The sequence below is a fragment of the Chelonia mydas genome, chromosome 3, assembly GCF_015237465.2.
Source record: "Chelonia mydas isolate rCheMyd1 chromosome 3, rCheMyd1.pri.v2, whole genome shotgun sequence".
NCBI lineage: Eukaryota > Metazoa > Chordata > Testudines > Cheloniidae > Chelonia > Chelonia mydas.
In genome coordinates, this window is record NC_057851.1 from 28,941,573 (window position 1) to 28,955,484 (window position 13,912).

Consider the following 13,912-nt stretch of genomic DNA (forward strand, 5'->3'; position numbering starts at 1 on the left):
ACTTAGGACGGAAGAATCCCATGCACTGCTACAGGCTGGGGACCGACTGGCTAAGCGGCAGTTCTGCAGAAAAGAACCTGGAGATTACAGTGGACAAGAAGCTGGATATGAGTCAACAGTGGGCCTTTGTAGCCAAGAAGGCTAACGGTATATTGGGCTGCATTAGTAGGAACACTGCCAGCAGATCAAGGGAAGTGACTATTCCCCTCTATTTGGCACTGGTGATGCCACACCTGGTGTACTGTGTCCAGTTTTGGTCCCCCCACTACCGAAGGGATGTGGACAAATTGGGCAGAGTCCAGCAGAGGGCAGCGCTGTAGCGCATCTGGTGAAGACGCTCTGTGCCGACCGTCTATGCTGTGAGAGGCAGTAGCTATGTCGGAAGGAGAAGCTCTCCTGACAACATAGCGCTGTCCACACCGGCGCTTAGGTCGGTGTAACTTACATCGCTCAGGGGTGTGGCTTATTCACACCCCTGAGCGACATACGTTATACCGACATAATCTGTACTTTAGACAAGCCTTAATACTGCCAGCTCTTTATTATCACAAAGGAGGTTCTTCATTTGCAGCAACATCAGCGTTTGCAAATCGAAGTTCTGTGCAATGTTATGCCTCTCATTTGTATAGACATTAGTAAGCGTTCAAGAACATGCACTAACGTGCAAAAGTCTACAAGAATCTCTTACATTGCTATATTAAAAAGGTTTGTACACTCTTAAATCAATTTACTCATAGCTTAAATTAAGGATCTAATTCTACATTGCTTTGTATAGTCATTTACACCACTAAGTGAGTGAAATGTGCATGTAGTGACTATGAGCCCACCAGATAAGGTATTGTGTGTGCGCGCAGTACTGTGTCCTACCTACATTGAGAAACAAGACGAGCAGAACACCAAGACGTGACATGACAAATGCAGTGAGATAAGACATCTGATAACGAGTAAGCACTTTGCAGAAAGCAAAAGCTCACTTCATGCACCAAAACCTAAAAAATGTGAAGGGTCACCAAAAATAACTGCAATACTTCAGAGGATTATCAATAACTGAATTCAACTGCATTTTATTTGTATTCCATTTACCCTCCACACAGCGTAAGCAATAAAAAATCCACATCCTGCTCTGCGGCTTACTGCTTCGAAACAAAAACCAACCAGCTGCTCATTAATAAAACACACCAGGTTCAACGGAAAACTCTGCTGATATCATTAGCTGCTTCTGTTTTGTCGGAAACCACAAACATTCCAGCAACTAGCTTTATTTCTAGTCACTCAGTCACAAAGTTTGCTCTGTTCCTTTGACACATCCCCAACTTGCTTCCAAAATGCTGAAACGAAACTGGCAGACACTAAAGCAGCAGCCATTTAGACAGCATAGAGCAGCTTTCTAGCTAACTGCAAATTTGCAGCTACCAGTACTTCCTCTCGATCTGTATTTCAAACCCACTCTGCTCCACATATTCATACTCAAACGGAGTCTGTATACACAGGGCAGGGAACACATCCATACTGCTGCATATTCTGCTGCATTTTAAGAGGTGGTCAGGCCTCTGCAGAGAACGGTGGGTTAGAGTGATCAAAATCAGTCCAGTTTAGGAAGGAAATTATTTTAATGCCATGCTTCTGGCCCTGTATGAACCTTCCCTCTCCTTTTTCCCTTCTAGAGACCTCATCACCTGCTAAGAGTTACTATCTCGCAGCCAAAAGCTACTGAAGTCCGTGGGAGCCTTTCCATTGAGTTCAACAGGCTCTGAATCACATCACAGGGCGACAGCAGCAGCATCTGGGAGAGCAGCAGAGGCTGTTTAAGGGGAGAAACCAGGAATAGCCTCAGATACATGGGGGAAACGTAGGCATGATCACCACTTCTTCACTCCCCACCCCAAAAACTGGTGGCTCAAGGAGGTGGTTGGATAGGCAGGCCTCAGCATTTTCCCCTTCCTCCTGCATCCCCATCAACTTCGAGAGTGACAGGCAGCTGGCCATGGGAGGGCAGGGAAAGAAAAGGAGATCTCATAGCCTGGGAGGCCGGGGACCATCCCCCGCAGTGAATGGAATGTTGGCCACAAGGGCTGGGGAAGGGGAGACAGGAGATCTGTGTGGGAGCTCAGATAGTAGGCCACAGCATAGCACAATGAGAACCTTCATTTCTCTAGAGGCCCCCCAAACTTCTTGACAACTGTTAAAACGTGGCATTCTCACTGTCCTCCAAAGGCTGTCCAATCTTACTCTCTTCCCAGGGTTTCTTTCATTGTTAACTTAAACAGTGATTGTAAACCTCAGCTTGGCTCTTTTCCTAATGTTTTTCTCCCTGTGGATTCTCTGTGGCCTACCCCTCATTCTCATCCACGCTACAGAGATTCCAAACCTCTCTATACACTATGGTTGGAACTTACATGACACACCTGCTCCGGCTGCCCAAGCGAGTCAGCAGCACAACTCTCCACCTTTATGCAGGTGTCAAGCACCTGACACCCTGTGTTCAGAGGTAAGTGATGTTCACCAAATTAGGTTGGCTCTACAGCATGGCATCTACTGGGTAACATGGAAGGGACCGAAACGGTGAGAAACCTGTGGAGAGAGGTATTAGCAGGAAGAGGAAAGGGCACTGATAGCATTCTCCCACCATTGACACTGTAGTTGTTTCTCACCCTTCTGTGGTGAACTCTGTGCAGTGTGGATATGGATGTGTGACTAGCTTTAGGAGAGAGTTGACTGGGATCAGCCACTGCTATGTGAAGAATCCTCCACCTGTAACTGACTGATCTTTGGACACAAATTTCTTCACACATTCTGTGGAGATGAACAAAATCACTAACTGTGGTTTTTATACCCCAAGGAGCAGTGTGGCAGAGAGGCTGTGGAATCAGGATCCAGGCATGCAAATAACCAGAGATTTATGACTGGCCTGTGGTAATTAGAAACTCCAAAGTTATTCTCACAAGGTGACCACAAACACACTATTAGTAGGGGGATCAATTTAAGAGCTCTTAGGGGCAGGGACTGTAATTTACTATATGTTTGTACTTTTACATGTTGCCTAGTGAAAGGGGTCTTGACTTGGTGGATGCGTATAGGTGCTACTGCAATATAAATGTTAAACTAACAATAAAGGGTGTGTTGATTCCATTTCTTGGAATATCACTATTTCCTTATGAGAGGAGGAAACAGTTTTATTGCTATTAGAATGAAATTCATTTGATATTAACTTCAAAAGCTCTATATTATAATACACTTTTGCATTCAACAAATTATAGGTTCGCTTAGGTGACTTCAACTCCATCTTTTAGTTCAGATTTTAGAAAAGTAACATGCAATGCATTAAAATGCAATTATTCTTTAGTGTCTGATCTTTTCAAATGGATTCTTAATGTGCCAAACCCAAATATAAACCTGCAGTTGTGTAACCAATTTGTTAACAGTAATTAAGTAAGTGACATTAATGTTAATTTATTAAAGCACATCCAAAGAAATAGCTCTTAGATAAGACTTGTGTTTCAGGTAGCTCATGCAAAATGAAATGCCCAAATATCTCATTAATCATGACAAGAAACCCTGCTGCTGGCATCCAACTGACATTTCATTCGATTGCTCTAAAACTCTTTCATCAAATCAGTTTCCCGAGGCTCACTAGCTGTTTTAGCCATAGAAACACTTGGGAGGATAGTCAGTAATGGAAATCACAGGCAGTGGGCTCTCAAACAGGAAAGTTTATGTCAGTCTTATGATTAGTCTCACTTTCTTTTGCCACATGATTTATACATTTCAGATAATTTACTGGATAATATACACAAGCATTGGCTAAAACACATTGCTGGTGGAAATTCTTCCAGGTTTGAGAAAAGTGATGGCGGTATGAGGAAGAAGATTAAAGACTCCTGGAACCCTTCACCCACCTATGAGCACTGGTTTTATCTTGCTATGCTTCACAGGACATTGTACTGCTGTTCCAGTTGACTCACCCACAATTTGGGGAACCTTACTTAAAAGGCATTTAGCTCTTAGCATTTACATGTACAATGTGTTAAAAGAGGTAGATTTAGACTGCCCACAGATCCTTTGCTGGCAGATCAGTTCAGAAACCACCAGTCTGTCCCTCAAAATAGATTTCTTCACCACCTCCAAACTAACCAACCACTGAGAAGGTGGCCAACCTTCCTTCCTGGCATGGTGTAGGAGAAAAGCTACTGGTTTAGTAACAAATGTACTATTGAAAAGAGATAGCAAGACAAAGCCACCAAGAACAGCAATACTCTAAAGAAATTAAAGGAGGCTTTAAAAATTTCATCAAGGGATTTGTAATGTTGTAGAGCAAATGAAAAATAGGAAAACTCAGCTTTTGATAGAGATTTAAATCAGAGGTACAGGAAAGTAAACAGGCAGATCCATAATGGATTTTGCATCTATTATAAAGGGGACTTCCTGGGGGAGTGAACAGACTTGGAGATTCAACGACCTTCCCCTAATTTCTCACTCTATATCAGGGATGAGACATAAAGGTGCTGTAATGGAAGACAGCAGGCATCATAACCAGTCCTATGCCTATTTTGCTCGATAAACAGAGAACTTAGCTTTCAGGGTGATCACCTGCAATTTTCATGAACATGGAATTCCTGACAGTAACAAAAGAAGAGAAAAGTAAAAAGGAATGTTTTAAGGATGCTTAGACAAGAACTTGAAGATGTAACAGACCCTTAGGCTTTGGAACGTACAGTTCACCAGAAAAACAAAATGTTACAGCAGATGATTCACTGTGTAGGGCCCAGGAAGGGAAAAAAACAATGAAAAAGGATTTTTGTTCAAGTCTCTTGCCTGGAATTTTGGTAAATGTTAGCTGTATATTTAATCATCCTCCTTCTACCCCCTAAAACAACACCCCTGCTGTAATGAGGTCTAAAAGTTTAGCCAAATTAGAAGTTAAGATGCAGAGAATAAATGGATTAAGTTCTTCTAAGTTTCCTTCTCATTTTGAATCACCAGAATGTAGTCAATGATCCTACAACAAAATCCTAAGAATGAGTGAATCTGGATTTTTAACCACCTAAGATGAAGACTCACAAGAAAGTAAGTGCAGGATACAATAGCGAATAACCATATCCATACATTTCAAATGGCTTGAAGTATCTAGCCAGTAATACCAGTTACTGCTAAATTAGCAGACTGGGTGTTGGCATCACTAGAAAAATTTCTGGTACTAATGACAAAGTTCCATTCACTTTTAGGTTTTCAACTCTAAATTGAGCATTGACTATTGCATGTAAAATCTCTCTGCACTTGCAGAACCCAGAAGCCAGGAGACTGACTACTTTCACTTCAGCCCTTTGGAAGATAAACTCTTTGAACTGAATTCCTGGCAAGATGTGTTAGTGAATCAGTTAAAAAAGCCCGGGGAAGACAAACTCCTTAGAGGGATACACCTCCTTGTGGTATTTCCTTGCCTCATTGAGTGTTGATTTAGTGTTCATAAAAAGAGGAAAATGTATGAAATACCTCCGTGTATGTGTGTGTCTACAGTATTCTTCAACAGGGAAGGACTGCACACAGAGAGATGTAATAAAAAATCTTTGTATCTGAGAGCATTAGTTTTGCAGGGGGAAAAAAAATCTAGCATCATTCCAATCTCACTGAGCTACAAAGAGAGTAAAATCATGTATAAAGACCATTAAGGTCTTGAAATAGGTTGCATTGTGCCTTTGGGATCTCTGCAATGCTCAGCAAATGGACAACACGAGCCAGGCATATTGTTATATGAGATTTTGGAAGGCAAGAGCTGCTCCTACGTCAATACTTATCTTCTTAGAAGCAGTTAAAATGTCAGTCCAAGCATCTGATGCACTTCTCTTGAAACTGCAATGGTATTTTAGGTGGGCACAGGCCCACCATCAGCAATCCCAGGCCCCAGGGCAGAACCGTCAATGGACCCCCTAAAAAGGGATGGCTGAGGTTTATGACTCTACTTTTTATCCTATTGATAACACATTAGAACCCACTATGTGTACGTTGTGGCATGGTTTGATCTAGTTAACGTTTTTCCCCCCAGTTACAGCACCAGTATTAAACAAATTGTAAGCCTATATAGAAGATGTAGAATTGGTTATTTTGAATTATATATTTAAATTAAATAAATACATTATGGAATGAAATTAATATACAAAACATTTAAAGAAGCACAAAGTAAGAAAACACCTAAAGTATCAAGTAGGCTAATTAAACACCTAATCGTGATTAATGAGTAATCGAAAGACAAGGAAAAAACTGATATACAAGATGTAACTGAATATTACCAACAAAATGAAACTATACAATACTTGTGCTGCTGGTGCTGTGGGACATCAACCCCCAGAGTAATGAGGAGACAGCAGGCCTGGTGTGCAACATCTGCCGGGAGATCTCCGAGGCGGCAGCGGCTAAGGGCGAAGGCAGAGGGAAAACCCGCTCCTCATTCCCTCGCTGAGCGGTGGAGGAGGCCCCCCATCCTGCGCTCGTGATAGCGGCTCGCCAGCCAGTTCTAGCGGCAGCGAATGGAGGGGCTAGTCCCGGCTGCCTCTCAGCAAATTTAGGGCGGCTCAGTTGGGTGGCTGAACTTGCTGGCAAGGAACTGCAGCCCTGGGGGAGGAAAGCACAGAGGGAGCGCGTTCCTTTTTAAAGTCTCCCTGTCCTCAGCCCTGCAGCCGGAGAACCAGCATGGCAGGCACAGCGGCTTCCGAGCAGACAGAGGAGGCAGCAAGCTCCACGGTTCCCAGGCTGCTGTTGCTGACGCTCTGCCACACCAGCAGGGTCCAGCAGCGCTCCGGCAAACTGTTACAGTCACAATGAGGGACAGCGCTCTGGACAGAGCAACAGCAGCAGGAAACCGGATTTCTATCTTTCCCATCCGCCCAGGCCCTTTTAAATCGCTGGGCCCCTGGGCAATTGACCCCTTTGCCCCCCCATCAGCGGGCCTGGTCGGGGAAGAAACAAGAGGATTTGACCTGCTGTGGCCTTGTGGACAGCACAGAAAGGCTGTGGTTGGGAGTAGTCTCGGGATTGCTGATCCTAAGGCTGGCAGAAGATGGGAGCAGCAACAAGCTTATGATCTCTGCCTTCACAGCATGCTTTGTTGACCCCCGGGTGGGAAAGCTTTGCAATACCCCTGTGCATTTGTGACGAGAATGAATCTAGGTAATAAGAGAAAGAGAGAGAATCTCGGGCAAAATTTTACCGTCTGCATGAGAGGCTGCCACTGCATTACAATCCAGGCATGAGCAGGGACCAGCACAACTCCCTCCTACCATGTTCCTGCTGGGAAGTCTTGCTATGAGAGCACAAGACATGTCACCTCCAAGTGAAAAAAGCCTGGCTATTTATTTCAGGCCAACAAGAGGCACCAAATACATGAAAAGTTCTATTTTCTATAATTTGTTCTTTTATTTAATCCCTTATGTAAGAACTGTCCTTCGGCGAGTAACTGCTACGAAAAAAATGGCTTTCAGCCGATAAGTATCTGCACTGTCAGGTATTTGTAAGACGTCCACAGGAAAACACACATCTGTTTTGTACTTTTTATACCAGAATTAATAGAAAATTTCTTCCCCCTAAAACACAAACAAAGTTTTGTGCAATAAATCAGTGGCCTACTACACACATATCACAGCTGTCAGCTGGAACAGAGCCTTGGTTCTTTAGCACTAACCATTACCACTTATGCTCAAGGATTACCTTATCTGTCAATAGATGACAGTCTCTATGAACCAGCAGCTAGAGAGAGACAGGATTACACTTACTTTATCCAGCATACTCCATTTGTAAACCATACAAATTAACAAATATATACTAGTCTAAGGAGACCACGCTGCGTCTCATTCTAGGCATCATTAGCAGCTTGCCAGGACCCATTGCTTAAAATGGAGCAGAATGCCGTCAATACAAAATGCAGCTCAGATCTTGGCCTCCTATGATTTAATCAGGGCAGCCTTGCACTCTTCAGAGAAGGAGCAATGCAGTCTGGGACCTATAGTGTCCGCAGGCTGCACCTGTGTAAAGGAAAGGTTGACTGCAGGAAGCCTGGCAGAATTCAATAGGCTGCATTTTGATCTTTAGACCAATAGCATTGCTGCATGATTGTAACATGCTGAACAGCCTCAGTGAGCCAAAGCCATTAACATCAAGTAGCAAACACACCTGCAAACTGGGATTACAATGACAAGTATGTGAACCACACCCCACTTTCTTTGCCCAAAGAGAGTCAGTGAGTGGGCCTACTTGTGAGAGTAAGGCAAATGAAATGTGAAAGTATACGGGTATCTGACAATAACTCTCAGGTAAAGAGCTCTTTTTGTTGTCTGTTTACTGCCAGTATCCTAAGCAACAGCCTGAAATAGGTAGGCTACAGGACATATACAAACATGTTGCAGTAGAAATCTGGTCCTTCTTGGTCAGATCATGTAAACCTCTTTGTAACTTTGCTGCAGAAGCAGCTATTTAACAGGACATTGTCAATTTAACTTTGACCCCAAATTTAAATCTGGTAGCAACCAAGTTTCATAAAAGTTCAGCCCGGAGCCTCAGCCCTGTCGCTCATGTTCTGACAGCCCCGAGACCCAGCCCTGCCACCTGGGTCTGACATCCTTCTTGGTTTCTTGTTATAATTTTGCACAACTCTGTTAATGAACTTCTTGAATGCAATGCGTTCATCTTTGGTGGCTTCTCGTGTGTCCGGTACTTCCGTTCCTTCAGTTGATATGCTCATTAGTTCATTTACATGATCAGGCAGAAGGTGACTTCTTTCAGAACACAAAATTCTATTCAATGATGAAAAGAACGCTCAACTGTAGCTGTTGTGACTGGGAGTAGCAAGAGATGAATTCCTACTTCTTTCATCCCAGGAAACATAGCACAAAGATTGGGTCGAGCCACTAGCGATGATAAAAAAGAAGTTGAAGTCAAATCTTCATTCATTCGTCATATGATATTCCACTCTGTGTTCAAAGTCTCTATTCTGTCCTGATCACATGGCAGCCCCATTGCTGGTAGTGCCTCACTCCACTCAAATGTTGGTGTTTTATAGGACAGGCATCTGTAAAAGCTACGTAGAGGTTGAGTAGAATCTAGAAGTCGCTGTTGTAGATTTTTAAGAATCAAGTCTGTGTACTTTTTCCAGTTGTCTTAACAAACACTTCTTGTCCTCTTCACTTAAGGATTCAATATAAAAGGCCTTCATTAGTCAACTTCTGGACTGAAGTCTTTGCTTCTTCCAGTACTTTTTCAGTGGATAGCTCTCTGATTGATCCAAATGTAGCTTCTATTGCTGGACAAAGATCTACTACTGTTGTAGCAGATGCCTTGTTTAATGACCCAAGTGGTTTTAACAGTAGACTTACAAGAGAGAATGGCAACAGTCTTCTCTGAATGTAGTAGCAAAAGTAATCCACTAGCCTCACTACTTAGATCCATCCCATCTTGGTGGATACTTTCCAAAGCCAGTAATAATGGCTGGAGTAATTTTAAGACAACAGCCAAGGATCGCTTATGAGAAAGCCAGAGGGTTTTCCCAGGTTGACTAATTTGAACTTCAGTCCCAGTGTATCTTCTATATTTTCCAAGATATTCAGTCTTTTTGGACTCTTACTGAAAAAAGAATATAATGAAGACATTAAATTTATAGCTTTTTAAATGTCTTTTGAAGATTCTGCAGCTCATACTAGTGCTAGTTGGAGTAGATGGCCTCTGCAGTGTGTATAGGAGAGATAAGGGTTACACTTTTCTCTGAGCAAAGCTTGTACTCCACCATGTCTTCTAGAAAAGTTTGCAGCTCCATCAAATGCACAAGCAACCATCTGTTTGGGGTCCAACTGACAAGCATTTAACTCTTCTAAGATGTGGGTTGTCATAGATGCAGCCAATGTGTCTTCTATAACTTGAACATCTAGAAATGCACCTACTGGCCTACCACTGACATCAAGATAACGTACAACACAATGACTTAATACTTGATGCCCATTTGCATAGGTGCTTCATCAGCCATGTATGCAATTTTTTTGAATGTGGTGAGAGAGTTCTTCACTTTTTCAACTGTTCAGTATTTCACTATTGCGCCGCATGCTTGTAGCCAGCCAGTTAAGTTTCTTGCAGAAAGATAGTGAACATTTGCTGGTCTTGTTCGGAACCAGTGTTCAACTTCAGGATGAACAAGTGACAATGCACTTAACATTGGCCTCCAGTTTGTAGTGTGTGGTATCTCTTGCTTAAATAGAAAGTAGGATGCTACAGCCATGTTTGTTCGCATGAACTGTGTTGTGTCTCCAGCATTCTTAACAGCCTCATTAAGTACTTCTAAAATTGGCTTTGAAAGTGGGCTTATAAGGCTTTCTGCATGTTGATGCAGTCCAGAGGCCTGGTGTTTTGCTGCCTTTTCACATAGTTTGTCAGCATTGGCTTTGCTGATCGGCCTGACAAACCAAGCTCCTCCACTTTTACCGATTATAGCATTGGAAAGCTTTCCTTCTTCGTAAGCTTTTTTGCAAGAGGTGCACCAGTAGCCATCTTTTGTAACTTCAATAAATGGGAACACTGACTGACGAACATCGGGAACTGCCTTTAGGTTTTGGAGACACTGTTTCTTCAATAGGTAGCTGTATTTGTGTTTCGGGCTGGTCGGATGTAGATACACCACTTGAACCTTCAGATGACATGTTGATATATTCTTGGTTCTTGATGGGTTCTTCACCTTCGTTAGTTTTTGAGGCCTTGCAGTGGAAAAACTGTTGTATTGTTTTTTGTCTTTTCATTTTCACTTTGACCTGCAACATATAAAAAGAGATATGAATAAATTAAATGTTTTGTTAGGATAATGCAAATTTAACATAAGGATAATGCAAAATACACCAAAACACATGACAGGTCTAGATTTCTAAAAAAATATAAATTAAAAAAAAAAGTATTTAATTTAAATTGACTTTTGAAAAGTAAGCCATCACGGGATAAGACGGAAGTCCTCTCATGGATCAGTAACTGGTTGAAAGACAGGAAACAAAGGGCAGGGATAAATCATCAGTTTTCAGAATGGAGATAGATAAATAGTGGTAACCCTGAGGGGTCGGTACTGGGACCATTAGTATTCAACATTTTCATAAATTATCTGGAAAAATGGGTAAACACTGAGGTGGCAAAATTTGCAGATGATACAAAACTTTTCAAGATCGTTAAGTCCAAAGCAGACTGCGAAGAGTTACAAAGGGATCTCACAAAATTGGGTGACTGGGCAACAAAATGGCAGATGATATTCAATGTTGATAAATGCAAAATAATGCACACTGGAAAACAATCTCAACTATACATACAAAATGATGGAGTCTAAATTAGCTGTTAACACTCAAGAAAGGTGTTGGAGTCATTGTGGATGGTTCTCTGAAAATATCCACTCAATGTGCAGCGGCAGCCAACAAAGCAAACAGAATGTTGGGAATCATTAAGAAAGGGATAGATAATAAGACATAAAATATATTGCCTCTATATAAATCCATGGTACATGCACACCTTGAATACTGTGTGCAGATCTGGTCACCCCATCCCAAAAAAGATATATTGGAATTGGAAAAGGTACAGAGATGGGGAACTAAAATGATTAGGGGTATGAAAGAGGAGGAGAGATTAAAATGAGTGGGAATTTTCATCTTAGAAAAGAGACTACTAAAGGGGGATATAATAGAGGTCTATAAAATCTTGACTGGTGTGAAGAAAGTGAATAAGGAAATATTATTTAATCCTTCACATAACACAAGAACTAGCAGTCACCCAATGAATTTAATAGGCAGCAGGTTTTAAAAAAACAAAAGGAAGTACTTCTTCATACAACATAAAGTCAACCTGTGAACTCTTTGCCAGGGGATGCTGTGAAGACCAAAACTATAACAGGATTTAAAAAAGAACTAGATAAATTCCTGGAGAATAGGCCCATCAGTGGCTATTAGCCAGGACGAGGAGGGATGCAACACCATGCTCTGAGTGTCCCTAGCCCGTTTGCCAGAAGTTGGGAATGGACGACAGGGGATGGATCACTTGATGATTACCTGTTCTGTTCATTCCCCCTGAAGCACCTGGCCTTGACCACTGTTGGAAGACAGGATACTGGGCTATATGGACCATTGGTCTGACCCAATATGAGCAGTCTTATATAAAAATTAATTATAATAATAAAAATGTTTAGTACAGAAACTCCCCAACATAATGACCTCTCAAGATAGCAACGATGTGAGATAACAACCTTGGCAAATAATGCATTTTAAAAATCTTGGCCTACTAGGAAACATATGTATATAAGTTTCCATTCCCAGTCACAAATCTAGCATTCTGGAGCAAAGTCACTAAAATATAGACCAACAAACAAATGTTTATTTAACGTGCCCCTCACTTTTCCCTCCACCGCACCCCACTCACCGGTGTTGTCCTTGCTCAGTTGAAATTCAGAGTTCAGAGGTGTTTTCACATGAGTTCACCTCCCAGGTGGGGGCAATAAGGCACCTTGCTCCTTCCTCCAGCTGCTCACTGTTTGCTCTGGCCACTGCTGTTCGTTGTGCCACCGTTCACTCCATTGCTCTGTTGCCAATGGCCCTGCGCAGTCACCTTCTGCTGCCACCGTGACCTCTGTGAGTTGGTCTCTTGGAGTTTCACCGGCTCTCAGTGATTTCAACTGAGATCTCAGTGGGGGAACCTTGCTGCTAATGCAGGCTGGGCCCTCTCTTCCACAGAAACACTGTCTCCACAGCAGGACTAAGCACTTAGACCTGATTATCAGTGATTTCAGCTGTAGTGGTCACTTAACAAAACAAAAGACTCTCTATGGAGCCTAATCAGCTCTGTCTTTAAACAGTGGAGAGGGGCAGGTCAAATTGTACTTGTGACTCAGACAGACCATCAACCAAAACACCTGTCCCCACCCTCTCTCTTGATGCCCTAAATCAACACAGGCTAAGTACAGTTCTACTGCGCTTTACTCATACAATAAGAACAACAACATTTCATTCCCCCCCCCCCCCCCCCCCCCCCCCGCATTCAAGTGATTTGTAACCCAACCCCAGCCAAAATCTATCACTTGGGTAACACAGCTCTGTTTGCTGGATACCTAGGTAGATTAGGTGTGAATGCAAATACAATCTGGTCCTGAAGCCTTTTCTCCCAGCCCCCAACTCATCACTAGCTGTCAGGGAGAGCTCATTTAGACTTTGATTACAAATCATAATTTGAAATTATTAGGTTAGCCAACATCACCGAAATGAATGCACTGACATTGCCATAAAAAACAACAGCTGTATAAGTAAGCTAGTCTATGTTCATACTTTTCAAATCTATTAAACTTTTTCAGATACACATATTTTATCATACACTGTATACGCTTTTAAAGTGTGTATTAATGTTTCAATTTCAACTCAAATTTCCAAACAGTCACTAAATTGGCATGTAACTAATTCACAAAACTGGAGGGGGGGGTGTAGGGAAATCACTGCTGTAGTAAACAATACAACAGAATTAATGACAAATCAATTGTACTGTTAATTTTTTCCATTTTTAATAATCTATACTATTATTAATATAAAAGTGAAGAAATGCTGACCTATAACATAAATTTTAAGTTGGCAGTGTCCTTTTGAAAAGATTATTTTTAAAAAAATGAAAGTGAAGTTAGTGGACCCCTCCCCCCCCCAACACACAGAATGTTTAGGACAGAATTTTCAAAAGAGCTCAGTCTCCTTGTAGGCACTAAAATAAGTAGCAACATGTTTTGTAAACAAACCTCAGCATGTTGGGTGCAGGTCAGGTGCTGAACTGTTCTGAAAAACTGGCCATAAGCATCACAATGGGTGCTGAGCGCTTATAAGGGCAAGCTGAGCACCTCCAAGCTCTCTTGAAAATCTGCATTTATGGACAAAGGCCTGGA

General features: G+C 42.1%; 1 protein-coding gene across 6 annotated transcripts in view; it reads right to left on the bottom strand.

The window, feature by feature from the left end:
* HPCAL1 (hippocalcin like 1) overlaps positions 1 to 13,912 on the bottom strand; it is a 103,278-nt gene that overhangs the window by 10,814 nt on the left and 78,552 nt on the right. The window contains exon 1 of one of the 6 annotated variants that reach the window (XM_043542261.1): positions 6,158 to 6,169. The exons of the other annotated variants lie outside the window; for them this stretch is intronic. The gene's annotated coding sequence lies outside the window, so the exon portion shown is untranslated. Of the gene's footprint in view, positions 1 to 6,157; positions 6,170 to 13,912 lie in introns of those variants that run through there. 6 annotated transcript variants of the gene reach the window in all.